At 35.6% G+C, this 15,357-nt stretch overlaps 1 protein-coding gene across 2 annotated transcripts in view; it reads left to right on the top strand.

Moving 5' to 3' along the window:
* LRRC28 (leucine rich repeat containing 28) overlaps positions 1 to 15,357 on the top strand; it is a 167,765-nt gene that overhangs the window by 136,020 nt on the left and 16,388 nt on the right. The gene's annotated exons all lie outside the window — the stretch shown is intronic.

Below are 15,357 nucleotides of genomic sequence, written 5' to 3'. Positions count from 1 at the left end.
AATGACTTTAACAATCTAAGTGAAAAGAACTACTAGAAAAAAATAATTCTACAAAATTGTGAAAAAGATGCTACTCAGTTAAAGGAGCACTGAAAAAAGCAGTGCTTGCAGGAAGTTGACTCATCTCTCAAAGCTCCTATTCTAGAGATGGAGAAATTATTAACTGAGTATTAGCTGCAAAGATTGCAAAAGAAGAAAGGAAAGCTTCAGAATCCAAGCTTAAACCAAAAAGGTTCACAACAAACAGCTGGCAAAAGTATTTCATTTAAATGAATTATTTTTAAATAATTTTATTAAATTAATTAAATATTTAATTTAGTTAATTGATGAATAATTAAATAATTTAAATAAATTATTTTTCTTGTATTGACAAGATGGATCCAAATACTCTAAGATTTTAAAATTTAAATTATTTTCATTTTAATAACAAATTTCCACATAAGTTTTCTAAAGTTATTTGTTCCAAATTGTCTCCCTCTCTTCTTCCCTACCCCCTCACAGAGCTGGCAAGCAATTCAGTCTGGGTTTTACATGTATTATCAAACAAAACATATTTCTGTATTATTCATTTTTTTGAGTAATCTTATAAACCAAAATCCCCAAATATATACTCAAATAAACAAGTGATAAATCATATGCTTTCATCATCATTTTCCACAGTTCTTTCTCTGGAGGTGGATATCATTCTTTTTCATAAGTCCCTCAGAATTCTTCTGGATCGTTGTACTGCTGTTAGTAACAAAGTCTGTCACATTTGATTATTCCATATTATTGCTATTACTACGTAGAATGTTTTCCTGGTTCTGCTTACTTCACTCTGCATCAGTGCACATAGGTCTTTCCAGTTCTTTCTGAAATCATCCTGTTCATTATTCCTTATAGCACAATAGTATTCCATCACCATCAAATACCACATTTTGTTCAGCCATTCCCCAATTGAGGGATATCCCTTTATTTTCCAATTCTCTGTCACCATAAAAAGAGCAGCTATAAATATTTTTGTACAAAAAGGTCATTTTCCATTTTTTAATCTCTTTGGGATACAGACTTAGTAGTGATATTTATTACTGGATCAAAAGGTATGCCCTTTGGGCATAATTCCAAATTGTCCTCCAGAATGGCTGTATCACAGCAAGACAGTAGTGTCCCAATTTTGCCACATCCCCTCCAATATTTATCATTTTCTCTTACTCAGCCAATCTGATAGGTGTGAGGTGCTACCTCAGAGTTGTTTTAATATGCATTTCTCTAATCAAGAGAGATTTAGAACATTTTTTCATGTGATTATTGATAGCTCCGATTTCTTCACCTGAAAGCTGCCTGTTCATATCTTTTGACCATTTATCAACTGGGGAATGACTTGAATTCTTATAAATTTGACTTGGTTCTTTATATTTTTGAGAAATAAGACCTTTATCAGAGAAATATGTTATAAATTTTTCTCCATTTTGTTTTTCCCTTCTAATATTACTTGTGCTCCTTTTGTTTGTACACGCCCTTTTTAATTTAGTATAATCAAAATGATTCATTTATATCTTGAAATGTTCTCTGTCTCTTGTTTGGCCATAAATTCTTCCCTTCTCCATAGATCTGATAGGTAAACTATTCTATTGTTCCTTTAATTTGCTTATAATATCACTCTTTATGTTCAAATCATATACCTGTTTTGACCTTATCTTGGTATAGAGTGTGAGATATTGATCTAAACATAATTTTTGCCATACTATTTTCCAATTTTCCCAGCAGTTTTTGTCAAATAGTGAGTTCCTATCCCCAAACCTGAAATCTTTGGATTTATCAAACTCTAGATTGCTGAGGTCAGGTTAATTTTATGATACTTTGCTTACTTAATCATTAACTTTAACTTTCATTTCATAATTCTATTCATTATCTTGGTACAGTATTAATATGTCTGTATTTTAGTATATTTTATGACTTGCATGAAAGTATTATTTTGTATATGCCTTTGTTACATAGGCCAAATGAAGTATGTGAGTAGGGGCAAATTTTGTAGTACATAAAAATCACTTTAAGTATAGATCTGTGGAATAGTCTAGTTATGCAAAATGAGAACCATCTATATTGCAATAGCCTACTGGTTGGTCTCTCTCTGCCACAAGTCTCCCCCATCCATATGTCCTCCTTTTAGCTGTTAAACTTAACATATTTGAAGTAAAGTGTGGCCATCTTCTTTCCTTCCCTCACCCCCATTCAGTAAACTTCCCTCACCCCCATTTAGTAAACAATGGCCCACTCTTACCCCCAAAATAAAAGATAAAATTCTTTGTTTAATTTTTAAAGCCCTTCATAATTGAGCCCCCCCTTCCTTGTCTTCCCACACTTTATTCCACTCCATGTACTGTATGATTATATAGTTATTTTGGTATTTTGCTGTTCCTCTCACAAGACACTTTATCTCCTGACTCTGCCTTTCTACTCACTGTTCCCTTTGCCTGGAATGTTTTCCTTCCTTATCTCAACCTCTTAGTTACCTTCAAGTTCTGCTAAAATCCTGCCTTCTGCAAGAGGCCTTTCCTGGTGTCTCCCTCCTGCTATTTACTGCTAATACCTTCCCTCTAAGATTACTACCAATTTGCCATGTATATATTTTGCATGTAGTGAGTTAATCAATTGATAGACTGCTTATTAGGCCATAAATATTTATTAAGTGCCTACTATGTGTCAGGCACTACGATAAACACTGAGGATATAAAAAGAGGCAGAAGATTGTCTTAGCTCTCCAGAAGTCATAATCTAATGGGGAGACAAAAAGCAGACAAATATGTACAGGACATATAGGAAATAGCAGGGAAGGCACTAGAATTAGGATTTAGGGAAGGCTTTCTGTAGAAAAAATTGATATTTGATATTTAAAGGAAGTCAGGGAGGCTAGTAGGGAGAGATGAGAAAGGAGAGCATTCCAGGCTTGGAGGAGAGCCAGGAAAAATGCCCAAAACTTAAATCTTCTAATTTTTTTAAAAAATAGGAGGGCAATCACTGAATTGACAAACATATGGTGGGAGCAAGGTGTATGAAAGCCGGAAAAGAAGGGAGCTGTGTGCCTAGATGTTTGTGTGTTCCGCTTATTAGAATGTGAACTCCTTGAGGGCTGGGGTTTCTTCTCCCTTTCTTTTTATTCCTTGCACCCAGCATAGTGCCTGGCACAGAGTACCTAATAAATGCTTGCTGGCTGACTGAATGCCATGCATTATATTTATTCTCAAAGAGTTATTATTTATTTCTTTTGTTATATTTTCCAAGAGATCTTCAACTATTAGATATATGGATGAGAGACACTGTTATAAAAGAACCTATAAGTTAATATTTTGTTCTACCAAATAAAATTCTTTTTTAATAATTAAAAAATAATAATAATTACAATAAGATTTATGTTTTTACAGCTTTCAGTTAATTGTCAAATGGAGGAAATGCAGCCCATTATTTAGTAATAATAATACTATCATAATAATAAATTATAAAAATAATACTAAATAATATTTTAGAAAGCCCACTTGTTTACTGCTAATACCCTCATCAAAAACCTTACATTCAGATATAAATGTCATAAAGATTTTGTGTAGATAGGAGTTTAGGCATATATGTGAGTACTTATTGATAGTCTTTCAGTTGCCTTTGTCAATATTAACATGGTCTAAGATTTTTTTTCCATGCCTCAGGTATCTTCTTTTCCTTGAGATTCCTTATATGTTGATCCCTCAAACCCCTTCCAATTTAACCACTGTCATCTCATATTTCCCTCATGTATACTTGGTCCAATCCACCCAGGAAGGCATTATGTGTTAGTAAGGAGAACTGCTGATATTGTTATACATCTATTGTATATTGTAATTATGCCAAAAGTATGTAAGTCTGTGGGATCTACCACCAGAAGGAAGTACCCCAAAACAGGGCACTGAGATAAGGGAGGAGCTGGAAATAGTAATATCCCAGTGCCAAGACAGCACAGTTTCACTAACAGAAGCTGAGCAAGCTGATGAAAATCTGGCTAGTAATATTTGATTGAGTCAGACAAGCCAGGATTAGTAACGGTGACTTGAGAGAAGATAGAAGAGGGGGAAAAAAAAAAAAGAAAAACAGAAAGAATGTGGATTTCCAAGGGCCAACCTTATTAATATTCCAGATGATAGGAGAGGCCAAAAAGCACTGAAGTTGAAACCCAGGGGAGAAATAGCATGAGAAAACAGTGAAAAGTTTTTTCTCTCCTAGGACTTTCCCAGATCATAACCACTAGGTCTAGAGTGAACAATACCATGAAAAGTAACCACATGGGAGGAATGAAGGTATGAAGTACATGGCCCAGGCCCTGGATCCATTTCTTTCATAACTTAAAGTTGCAGAAGAAAGTTATAGAAGACTGAGATACCAACAACCTTGCCCGAGGGCAGCAGAGGAATAATAAGAAGTCACACAAGAGAGCTGAAAAGAGAAGGCCTCGTTTCTTACAGTGGGATTAAGAGAGTTATGGATGTTCTGCTAAACTTCAGATTCAATGTCAGTAACAACTCAGTAACAAACTGAACCCATCATCTTCTCTCCAAAACTTGCTCCCCTCTTTCCAAATTCTAATTTCCATCATTCCCAGACAACCAGGCATAGAACCTTGGTGTCATGACTTCCTTTCCCTTCACTCCAACTATCTAATCAGTTGGCAAATCCTTTGGATCCTATTTCCAAAATATCTCTTGTAACTTCTCTCTCCTTTACATTCTTCAATTTACTTTTTGCCAGAACTCTTGTAGTAAGCATATATCTGGTATCCATACTCTTAGCTTCTGCTCTTTCAAACTATCTTTCACAGTGCTTCCAGAAGAAACTTCCTACTGCACAAGTATGAAGAAATCACTTCCATACTTAAGAACTGTTGATGACCTCCTATTCAGTGGAATAAATTACAAATTCCTAGGCCACTCACTCAAGGCCCACATCTGGCTCTTATCTATCTTATTTTTGATACTTTCCTTTGTGAATTCTATTTTATAACTAACCTGGACTACCTTCATCTTGTCCTAAACCCTCCAGTTGTTTTTCTTTTTTGAATGCTGGCCCCATGTCTAGAAAAGAAGACTTTTCTTTCTTTATCTCTCTCTATGACCTGATGGGTATTATGAGATTAATATTTAAAATACTCATCTAACAAAAATGGAACATGGCATTACTTACTACTGGTACTTCAGTGCATTGTTGGTTAAACTACGAACAGGTCCAACCATTCTAGAAAGCAATTTAGAGCTGTACACAAAAATCTATAAAACTGGGCATACCCTTTGATCTAGCAATACTCCTACTACATCTCTCCTTCAGAGATCAAAGAATGTGGAAAAGAACCTATATGTACAAAAATATGTGTAGCAGCTTTTTTGTGTTAGCAAAGAATTGGAGACTGAGGGAATGCTCATCAATTTAGATATAGCTGAACAAATTATGGTTTATACATATACACACATATATACATGTAATAGAACCCTATCATGCTATAAGAAATAATGAAGCAGATGGTTTCAGAAAAATCTGCGAAAACTTGTATGAACTGATGCAAAGTGAAGTGAACAAAACCAAGAGAATAATTTGGATAATGACAATGATTGTAAAGATAAACGCTGAAAGGCTCAGTAACACTGGTCAACACAATGACCAACCACATCTGCAATCGATTCATGATGAAATTTACTATCCTTCCAAGAAAGAAAAAGTAATGGACTCAAGAATACAGTTTGGAGCACCTTTTCTTTTCCTATTTCTTTTCTTTTTTCCTAGACATGTGGGAATTTATTTTGCATGACTATACATATTTGTAATGGACTTTGTTTTTCTTGCCTTCTCTGGGTATGGGATGGGGAGGGCAAGATTTAGAAATGAAAATAAGAAAAAATTAAGTTTAAAAAAGAAAACCCGGGGGCAGCTGGGTAGCTCAGTGGAGTGAGAGTGAGGCCTAGAGACAGGAGGTCCTAGGTTCAAACCCGGCCTCAGCCACTTCCCAGCTGTGTGACCCTGGGCAAGTCACTTGACCCCCATTGCCCACCCTTACCGCTCTTCCACCTATGAGACAATACACGGAAGTACAAGGGTTTAAAAAAAAAAAAACCCTTCAAATGCCATATAATACTAATAGTTCTTAGCTTTTTTGCCCTGTAGGATTGAGAGACAATGAGAACCATATATACCAGATAAATTCTGAGGAATAAAGTAACTGATACTGACTCTCATTGTACATAACTATAATTATACTTAAGATGTATATATAACATGCTTATTATATATAATACATGTATAACATCTAATATGCTCATATATATTTGGAAATAAGATATAAATAACATAGCAAATAGAAAACCAGCCTCACACACATTATTATCAGAGTCCTACTTCTGGCACATTATCGCCTATATGACTATTGGCAAATTACTTAAATTCCCAGGCAACTCTCCTTAGACAGTAAGTTACAGAAGAGATGTCAGTCTGAATTGGTAGTGAAAGTTCCTTATTGAGAACTTCCAACACAGATGAAATGACTGGTTAAAAAACAAAAACACCACCAAAAAACTTTACCTACAATTAATTAAATTTCTGCATTTTCAAAGCAGGTTAATTATAATGACAAAAAAATTCTTGAAACTGCTTGAAGAGTTGGCTTAAAAGCATTTTTTATTATTTTAACTTACTACATTTTCTCTATCACTTATGGCAAGTTTTGAGGCATACTACATAATCATTAAATTAGAATAAGAATTAAACTTACATTTTATTTTCATTCATTGATTTAATAATCTCAACATTGATATCTTTAGAAAGATACTTTAGAAAGTATCAAGATAAATTTCTGAAAGCAAAGACTTTGCCACTAGTAATTAAAATTTCATGAGAAAGAAGAAAAGAGAACTACATTCATATGACCTTATATATTTCAATGCAATATGTTACAGTATATTTACAAGTTATTCTCTTTATGTAAAAAAGAGATATAAGATAAACTACTAAAAGGGTGTCCAAAATATCCTCAGGAATTTAGACAAGCTTAGGCACATTAGGTTAGAAAAAGCTTCACAAAATACTTAAACCTTCAGAGAGTAGGAAGAAAGTAACTTGTAGGCTGTGTCTTAAGAGGGTAAAGAAAAGGTAAAGTAAAAAATTACAATGTTTTAAAAAGGACAAATTTATTAGCATTATTAATGGCACTAACCCTTCAGCCATGAAATCTGGTGGACCTCTGCCACAATAAAGCATTCATCAAAAATGTTATACAAATCTGTCAAACAGAAGGGAAAAATCTTAGGAATTTAACCAGGGACAGACAAACTGCCTATCAATATACCACAGCCTATTCTGACAAGTTAGGACAGCCAGTGTTTATCTATGTTAAGTGTGTTGTACTTCTAAGCAATGTTTATTTCCATAAAGACACTGTTGTCAAGGAAGACCAAAGAAATGTGTCCAACTAAATAACTAGGATTTATGTTAAAAAGTATATAGTATCAGCCCTGCTTTTGGTCTATGATTATATTGCTGTGTAGCAAAAAACACAGTATTATAAGATTTGCAGCCTCATAGAATGATTTAACTAGGTTTCCTTAACTAGATTAACACAGTGGAGAAGTACTAGGGACAAGTGACTTAAGCACCTAGTTACATATATCACAATAATTGCCAGGTGGCTTATTTTGGGAGTGATCAGCCTGACCTTGCCGAATCCAGAAGTCACCCCACAGAGATCTCTGTTTCACTCTGTGAGGCAGTAGCCATCCCCTTCCTACCCAGGTTGCCCTCTGTGTTGCTCTGTACCATGTCCTAGGTATATTTTTCCTCAAGATACAAATGTTCCTAATTATGGCTTTCAGTATTCCTCTGTCTATTCCTTCTACCCATCATACTCCTTGAGGGCCCAGTCCCACCTTTTGTATAGAATTTTGTGGTTTAGATTGCCCAAATTCCCTACAATATTAGCTGATACTACTCAGTTTGGTCTTGTATAGTTTACTCATTCCATGTAGTCTGGTTTCCCAACTAGATATTAAATTCCTTATGATAAACATGTTATATTTAGACTGAGTAAACAGCAGATTCTTGGTTAAGTTTTTGATTGATAATATAGGTTGTTGGGACAGTATATGTGGCTATAGGTCAATTTCTATCCCAGCAGATGCCCTTGAATGTCCAAGGGGAAAACAAAGTCATAAACAAAATCCTAGGTGCTACCAAAACTAGCTATTTTTCAGTTCAGTCATTTAGACCTTGAATCCATCAGAATCACAAAGCAAAGTAAATTTTTAAATAAATTTTTGAGAACTACAAATACCTTGTTGTTTTAATGAAAAAAAAATAAGATCTGTCAGAAGTTAATATGCCCACAAGTTTTCTTTGTGGCAAAGACCAATAGTATTTTGAAAAAATGTGAATTGTATTATATACATCTTAAGCTTCTCTTAATATATGATTGAGGCCATTGAGGAAAGGAAAACAAAAGTAGGAAACACTAGTTCACAAAAACTTTGTGGCTAACATAGGCAACATTTTCATCTAAAGCATTACATATTTAGGAATAAAAGATTATTAAATAGGCATGTGATAAAAGAAAACAATCAAAAGGCAAGGAGGTGGCTGTAATGTAGATCCCAAAACAGGAAAGTATGTGTTGAGCAGATGGCAAAATCTTTCAGTCATAATGGCAGCAATAAATGGATATATGCTTGACTGAGGCTAAAATCATTGCTGTTAGACATTATTTAATCTGAACAGCACTATACTCCTGTTTCCTTCAATTTTTCCAATAAAAATGATTCCATTTTTGTAATTTAGGTTTTATGAGGACAGGAAAACATTCTTACATAAAGTAAAATAATTCCTCAGCTCTCTGAAGGTCAGATTTCTAGCAACCTCAAAAATCCCGGAAAGCAAGAAGCTGAAGTTTAAGAGAGAAAAAACTTAGCTATCTCACAAAGTAAGGAAGCATCTCTAGCAATGAACAACAACAAAACAGTGAGAAATTAGAGGCCTCAGGAGCACATACTGGCTTTAAGAAGCATCAAGAGGAACAGACTTATAGGAGGACTAAAGCATAAGATTCACCTATTTCCTCCTCTGAATTCATGAGGAATAATGAAGGAATACTTTGTATGCATTTTTTTTATATATTCCTATACATACATGCTATCTCCCCCATTAGCAAATAAACTCTTTGAGGATTTTATTTCACTTTTATCTTTTTTCCCTAGCACTTAGCACAGTGCCTTGTATATTATAAGCTCTTAATAAATGCTACTTGATTTATTAGCAGAATCCTGTTGAGGCTCCACAAAGTGGAATGTTTGGTAAGTTTATAAATATGGGCACACCAAACATTCTCAAAAGGAATACATAATACATTCTTTTTCATGTTGACTTTAGAAACAACAATCATTACAACAAAAAAAAACTATTGGTGTCTTCTGTTCTAACATTGTGTAAATCCCCCCCACCCAGTATACATCCCTTAACTCCTCCCAGAGAGGAATCCCTTTATTCTTTTTTTAAAACAGAGGAAGAAAAAGATCAACAAAATAAATCAACATTGGAAAAAAAGGACAATATATACTTTGTACCATCCTTCTACAAATAAGCAAGAAGCATTTTAATAAGCACCTTACTGTTCAGTATAGATAGTTGGATATATGAGTCTGTAGATTAGGGCTGGACAGGCAAGTCTGCGAATGATCTGCAAAGAAATGATAATGGAATACGTAGCAGCTGATTAAATCATCAAGTAAAATAATAGAGAAAGAGAGCAGAGGGTCCAGGATAGACCCTTGGAGGCCACTCCTGGTTTAGGGGCCTCACTTGGATAAAGCTTCAGCAAAGAAAATTTAAAAGTCAGGCAAGTAGGAGAAAAACCAAGAAAGAATGGTGTCACAAAGAGAAAAGTAGTGTTAAGAAGAGAGTGATTGAAGGATGTGAAGAAGGAATGATGACTAAGAAAAGGCATTATTTGAAACAAAGAGCTCATTGGTGACTTTGGAGACAATCATTTCAGTTGAATGATGAGGTCAGAAGTCAGACTGAAGAGAGTTAAGATAGTGAGAAGGAAGGGGAAATATCAGTTGTAGATGGGCCTTCTTAAAGTGTTTATCCAAGAAAGGGAGAAGACATATAAGATGATAATTATTGTTGATGAATGAATCAAATGAGGGTTTTTTTAGAATGGGAAAAACGTGGATATATTTGTAGGGAGTAAGGAAGCAAATAGTAGGTAAGGATAAAGATTAGTGAAAGAGTGGGGATATTAAAGAGAAAAGCTGCTGAAGATTAGAAAGTGTGAGGTGGGGAGATAGGAAGAAGGTAAGGTAGGATAGGAGAAGGAAGGGAAAGGAAAAGAAAGCCAAAGGAAGGAAAGGAAGGTAGCCCAGCCGGTAGCCCCCAGACCCAATGGGAAATTGACCCGAGCTCTTTGGAGCTCTATAAAGATCAGGTAGCACCTATTGTAGAATAGCTAGGTTTTATTTAGTTAGGAAAGGGAAAAGTTAGGTAGGAAAAAAAGGTCTCCTCTGGTAGGCACTCCTCCAGGGTGGAGAGCCTTCAGGGTCAAGAGCCAGGGAAGACCAGCCTCCAGGTCCAGAGAGTGCGGAGAGTTGAGAGAGAGCTGAGAGAACCAAAAGGCACACAATTCTCTCTTTTATACTTTCTCGGACACCCTGCACAAAGGAAGTGGAAGGTATCGGGAGAAGTTGTAGCAGGGAGTCCTGGGAGACATAGTTTCCCAGGTCTTAGAATAATTTTAAACGACACAAAGGAATGATATCACTTATGAATGTAGAGGATTTTGTCAATTCTCCTACCATGACCAGTGAATTGAGGATTATGAATGGAAACACAACCAGTGCTGAGAAGAAGGGTAGCCAAGGATTTGATGTCATCAGAAGGGAGCTATGTCTCAGAGAGTGCAAGAAGATGGAAGAAGTGAGAAAGGGAAAGGATTAAGATGAAAAAAGACTTCTTCACTCTGGTGCAGGCCTTCCTGGAAGGAGTGGGCAGATGTGCAGTGGGAAGGGTTGGGGGGGGCTGATTTGAGGGGAATAAGGAAACAGAAAGTGGGAGATAGAGAACAGGATTTATACAGTGATAGCCAAGGGTTAATAATCATTGTGATGAAGAAGATATGACAGAATTGTGCATGGAGTGGGTATTGCTCACCAAAGAATGAGTTCTGATTGTTTTTCATCTTCCCTGGGGTACTAGATGTGGAGGTGAGGCAAATTGCTAATGGAGAGTAGTAGCAGTGATGCTGGGCCTTCTCTCTGAGTAGAGACTTGACCTCAGGGTGGAGTTTTCCCAGGGGATCAGGGAGTAAAGTGTAGTTGGGAAGGGAGAGAGGTTGTCTCATTCTGGGGCAAAGTAATTAGTATGGAATTATGGGAGTCTCAAGAGGTTTAGGGAACACAATGGATGAATGGTTCTAGCAGGAACCCTCACCTTCCAGCAGACTTAGAGAGAATTTTGAAGGGTTTAGAAACAATTGAGAGGAGAAGAACTAGAAACCCATAATGTAAATGACCTTCTTAAGGACTTTAGCTAAGAAGGAAGAGAGCCACACCTCAGGTCACAGCCAGCAGTGATAGTTAGATTAAAAAGTATTGATTTTTTTTCAAGAATGAGGAAGACAGGGGCATGTTGGTGGGTGGCAAAGAGGGGGCCAGAAGACAGAGATTGAAGATTAGAGAGATGAAGGATGATAGCAAAGGTAACCTGATGGAGAAGATGACATGGAATGGGATCATTGTAAATGCAGAGTGGTTTGCCATGACAAAAAAGCTATCTTCTTTTCATGTAAGATATGGATGAAGGAGATGGAGGGCAAAGCATTTGAATGCTGTGAGATGAAAAGGAAGAGAAAAGAGGGAGGTCTTGGTGAATAGCCTCAATTTTCTCAGTGAAATATGAGGCAAAGTTTTTACCTGAGAGTTTGGGGTGCAGTGAGGGAGAGGGATGTTTTGGGGAGAGTTGAAAAGATTGGAAAAGTATGAAGTAAAGTCTTCAGTGGAGAGGATGTGTTCAATCGTATAGCTACAACCCTGGTTCAGGAACCTTTCACTTCTCACCAGGACTACTGCAATAACTTTCTAATTGGTCTCGCCTAAAGTATTTCCTCACTCCAACTTATCCTCCACTCAGCTGCCAAACTAATTTTTGTAAAAACACAATTCTGCATGTCACACTCTTTTGCACAGACTCCCCACTAACATCCCCCAACCCTAGCAAACTCCTGTAGCTTCTAGTACCTCCAGCATCAAATATAAAATCCTCTATTGCTATTTTAAAGCTCTTCATAATCCAACCTCTTCCCGCCTTTTCAGTCTTCCTATACTCTTTTCTCTACACACCAGTGATGTAGCTACACTGGCTTACTTTCTTTTCCTGGAACATGACACTCCCTCTCCCAATTCCACACCTTTGCCCTAGGTGTCCCACTTTCCTGGGATGTTCTTCCTCATTTTTGCCTCCTACTTTTCCGGTTTTTTTTTTCAAGGCTTAACTCAAAGCTCACCTTTTGCAGAAAGTCTTTCTCAGTGCCCTCCAGCTTTTCTTTCTCCTTTCAAGTTACCTTCCATCTACTCTCTTTATCTTGTTTGTACCTATTGATTTCCTTGTTGTCTCCCCCATTAGAATGGAAGCTAGACATCCGGGACTGTTTTTACCTCAACTGGTTATCTCCTGCTCTTAATACACTGCTTATTGTCTGGCATGTAGTAAGCACTTAATAAATACTTGCTAACTACCTGATTGACTTACAGACTGACATGAAGAGAGTTGGCTAGATTGCTTTCAAGAAATTGCAAGGCTCCTTTACAGAGCCCAGGCTTCCCATAAAAGCAAATATCCATCTTTTCAATACTAATATTCTACCAGAATTGTTACATGACAGTGAGATTTTGAATATTGCTACCTGCAAAGGAATTATGTAGGCTGTAAGATATAACCAACAAGAAACTAAAGAACTGGAGTAAAAGGTGTTATAAAAAGAAATATTTGCTTAGAAGAGAAGATGGGCTCTTCAGATGGTAAGAACAAAGAGATGATGAGTGAACAGCTAGAATTCCACAGGTGTCCTTGTCACATCAGAAGAAAATAAGAATGGCCTCCAGGGTGCTGGGTGGACATCTTGTGGCGTTGATAGGCCATGAATGAGATACACAGGATGGGCAGACATGGATAGATCTCTTTCTGAATCATTAGAGGAGACTTCTGAATCAGTGAGATCACCTACCTCCCAACACTATGAGAATTAAAGGAGAGAATATATGTAAGGTGTTTTGTAAATCTTAAAGTACTATATAAATGTTAACTATTCAAAGTGTAAAGAGACCAGGTTAAGTTATAAGTTTGACTAAAGAGTACAAATCCAGAAACTAGCCCTTTAAGTATGCCTCTCTTGTATTGAGTTATAGATATATTCTTCTTTTGAAATAATGATGAGCATAAACAGTGTTTCAAGATGTCTTCAACAATGGTAACATGATACAAAAGTATTTGTCATTTCTATTGGTTGTTAGAAGAATAGATAGTGCTAACATTTCTGTAGTTTGTTTCCTAAATCTGTCATTGAAGAAAATGCTAAATTTTTATTAGAAGTTATTGAAAATAAAGATGTAATTTTTTCCCTATCTAAATTCACAGACCCTCTAAAATCTATTCATACCCACCTTGAGGGTCCATGGAACTCCCTGATCAGACTAGAAAACTCTAAAGAGTCAACTAAAAATTATTAGTAATGATAGTTTCAATCAAGTTGCAGAATAAAAAATAAACTCAAAAATGCTTAGCATTTCTGCATATTATCAACAAACCCCAGCAGAAATAGAGAAATCAAATTAAAAACAGAATGTATAAAATATTTGAGCATCTACCTACTAAGATACATAGACATGCAATATGAATATCAATATAAAACACTCGTTAGGCCGCGTCAGTATACTTCTTCCTTATGTGAATTGTTCTCTAAAATTGGTCTTCCTAGTGCCTGGCATATAGTAGATAATAAATACTTGTTAATTATTTGATTGACTTCTTCCAACAAATAATGTCTTACCTATTCTAATAGGTTATAAACTTATTTAGGCCAGGGACCACATATTATACATCTTTGTATCTCCAGAAAGGTTTATTAGCACAGTATCTCTCACAAACTCAAATACTTGTCAAATGAAATGAATAACAAAAGGAAACATTACTTAATAGTGAGAATGGCTTCTTTAGTCTGTCAAATTTTCCCTATAAAAATTCTTAAAATGATAGAATTTTAGAGCTGGATGGTACTTTATAAATCCTCTGGTCCAGATTCTTCACAAAGAAACTAAAATTCAAAGTCTTTAAATAAGTTGCCTGAGGTTACACTTTAATAGGTTCAGAATTGGGCCCTGGGCCTAAGTCTTCCTGTTTACAGTCCAATATGTTCTTTCTTCCATTGCCTACTTTTGGCCTAGGGAAGAGTTTATCTAATTTTGTTTTCTGTAGAGAGCCAAGATATTATTAGTATATAATATTTCTCTAAATAAAAAGAACATGAAAATGTTCCTGAAAATATAAATGAAAATACTAAAAGACATGAACTCAGATTGCAAACAATGACCAATTATGATTCTGGAGAAGAAATGATGAAATCCTTCCCACCTCTCAATATAAAGATAGAAGACTGCAGGTATATAATCATGTATTTGCTGTCAGATTTAACTATTTGTGTCATTCACTATTTTTTTTGTTGTTGTTACAAAGGAACATTCTGGCAGATCCAAAGCATATTGGGAAAAAACTTATATAATAAACAAAGGACATCAACAGAACTTTTAAAAAAATGAAAGAAAAAATTAGTGTTTGTCCTAGTAATCCTAGACAAATGACAACAAAAATGAAACTATGCACCAACTTTTCAGTTAAAGAACACTAACCCATTGTTCCCCCTGTCAAAATTAGAGGCAACAAATAAGGAATAGAAATTGTTTTTAAATTTATTTGTACAATTGATTATTTTTCTCAATGATTCTAAATTTCTAAAAAGAGCCAGTGGAAATATCCAATGCTAATAAAACTCACTTTGCTTTGTAAATCCAGTTTTTCCTGAGGTGATTCATCATAAGCCAAGAAACTGAAATTATGATTTTATTCATTTTTACCCCTCCCATTTTTTTTCACAAAAAGGGGATAACTATTTTGGTTGGGGAGAAGAATACTAAAAGGAGGAAAAAATTAATGAATAAAGCAAAATGTCTACATCTTCTTGAGCTTAGTTGTTCAAACAAAATCTAATGTTCACATAACCTTCATTAGAAGTGTCCAGACAGCTTATTGAATTAGTGTTCATTTAGCCAAGCATTGCAT

The sequence above is a fragment of the Gracilinanus agilis genome, chromosome 2 (assembly GCF_016433145.1).
Source record: "Gracilinanus agilis isolate LMUSP501 chromosome 2, AgileGrace, whole genome shotgun sequence".
Classification (NCBI taxonomy): Eukaryota; Metazoa; Chordata; class Mammalia; order Didelphimorphia; family Didelphidae; genus Gracilinanus; species Gracilinanus agilis.
Note: the sequence above shows the minus strand (reverse complement) of the source record. Positions and strands in the feature narration are given on the sequence as shown.